Source organism: Gossypium hirsutum, chromosome A11 (genome assembly GCF_007990345.1).
Source record: "Gossypium hirsutum isolate 1008001.06 chromosome A11, Gossypium_hirsutum_v2.1, whole genome shotgun sequence".
NCBI lineage: Eukaryota > Viridiplantae > Streptophyta > Magnoliopsida > Malvales > Malvaceae > Gossypium > Gossypium hirsutum.
Window position 1 is genome coordinate 47973976 of NC_053434.1, and position 2246 is coordinate 47976221.

General features: G+C 36.6%; 1 non-coding gene across 1 annotated transcript; it reads right to left on the reverse strand.

Annotated features, from left to right (window-relative positions):
- Nucleotides 1–1641: 1641 nt before the first annotated feature.
- On the reverse strand, nt 1642–1748 carry LOC121210584 (small nucleolar RNA R71). The gene has a single exon (XR_005905699.1). It is a non-coding gene; the product is annotated as a small nucleolar RNA R71 (small nucleolar RNA).
- Nucleotides 1749–2246: the final 498 nt, after the last annotated feature.

Consider the following 2246-nt stretch of genomic DNA (forward strand, 5'->3'; position numbering starts at 1 on the left):
ATACACGGTGTAGGAGGCAAGGAATTACTGGGACGAAGCCGATTGATCCATCTCAGAAGTCAGATTTTCCTTCAAGACTGAAAATCTCCCTTCAATTTCCTTCAGGATTTTTGGGTTTCTTTATGTTTTGTTATCATTATTCTTCTGAGATGTTTTCTTTTACACTTATGAACTAAATCCCCTAAATACCTAAGAGGAATGAAACCTAAGATGGATCTTGTTATTATTTTCTGAATTATATGGTAAATATTTGACTTGTTCTTAATTCTTGCTTTAATATTCCAGGATATTGATTCAAGTATTGATGTGCTTATTCAGAGGAGCAAAAGTCCCTGTCTAAGAGTAGATCTAGCATAATTAAGCGGAGTTGATTGCACCCTTAGACATAGTGTGACATAATTTTACTGGATTATGGTGAAACCTAATAAGGGAATCCATAGATCGAGCTAATGCAACACTAGGGGTTTTAATTAGAAAGAGATTTCAATTAATCAACCTAGGTTAGACGTTGTTAGTCTCGAAAAAGATAATAATATAACTTAGGGATTTTTATGGATCAAGTCAAGTGAATAAATCGTCTGATTCCGAGTCAAATAACAAGTGAAGTCTAGGTAGATTTTTCCTTGGGTATTGTCCCAATCAATTAGTTTTTCCCAAAAGTATTTCCCTAATTTTCTTCCTGTGCATTCTTAGTTTAGTTAATTAATTTAGATAAAACAAACCCCTTTATTTTTATGCTAGATAATAAAAAGAGAGTTAATACCAGTACTTTTAGTTCCTATGGGTTTGACATTTCGGTCTTGCTATAAACTATACTACTGTTCGATAGGTGCTCTTGCCTTCATCGTGATAATAGTTAGTTTTAAATTACGATGAATCATAAATTTAAAACTTATCGCGGTTTACATCACATCAAGTTTTTGGCGCCGTTGCCGGGGAACTAAGATATTAGGAACACTTAATTTTTATTACTTTAGCCATTTATTTTATTGCAATTGAAATCTTATTTTGATTTTTGTTACTAAATTTTCTTTTTCCTTCTAGCAGGTTTTTATAGTTTATGACTAGAAGAAACCCGTCAGACCATTACTTTTTGATAGTGAGATAGAACACACAGCTCGTAGAAACCGAAGAGAAATTAGGCAAAGCCTACGTGACATAGAGGAAGGACAAGAGGACAATATTCAAACCACAACCGAGGAGATGACTGAAAATCAGGAAAATTTGCAACCTCCTACGATTGCTGCCGATCCAGTAAATTAGAAACCTACTCCACACACTATGTATGATTATGCTAAACCTACTTTAACAGGAACTGAGTCAAGTATAGTTAGGCCTGCTGTTGCTGCAAATAATTTTGAACTAAAACCTAACACAATTCAAATGATACAACAGTTTGTTCAGTTTGATGGTTTGCAGGATGAGGATCCAAACACTCATTTGGTGAATTTTCTGGAACTCTGCAACACAATTAAGATCAATGGCATTTCTGATGATGCCATTCGCCTTCGGTTATTTCCCTTTTCATTGAGGAACAAAGCTAAACAGTGGTTGAACTCGTTACCACGAGGGTCAATCACTACTTGGGAACAAATGACCGAAAAATTTTTACTTAAATATTTTCCGCCGACTAAAATGGCTAAGTTGAGGAATGATATCTCTTCTTTTATGCAGATGGATCTAGAAACACTCTATGATGCATGGGAGAGATACAAGGTTCCATTAGGAAGGTGCCTTCACCATGGGTCACCTTTATGGTTGCAGGCTCAAACGTTTTACAACGGTGTGAACCCCTCAACAAGGCAACTTATCAACGCAGCTGTCGGTGGAACACTAAATAAAAAAACACTTGAAGTGGCTTACGAATTTATTGAAGAGATGTCACTGAATAACTATCAGTGGCAAGTCATGATAACAAAGCCGAAAAAAGTAGCCGGTGTTTTCAACCTCGATGCGGTTACTATACTGTCTGACCAGGTCGAACTTTTAAATAAAAGAAAATTGACAGTTTGTGTGGTCTTACTCAGGTAGGTCCAGTGATGAGATGCGATTCAAATGGAGGAGGAGTACACAGTGGATATCAATCCTTCAACCCCAACACTGAGTAGGAACAAGTTCAATATATGGGTAATAATAATTCTAGACCTCAAAATAACCCATACAGTAACACTTATAACGTAGGTTGGAGGAACCATCCCAACTTCTCGTGGGGTGGCCAAGGAAATCAAAGGCCACAACATCCCCCA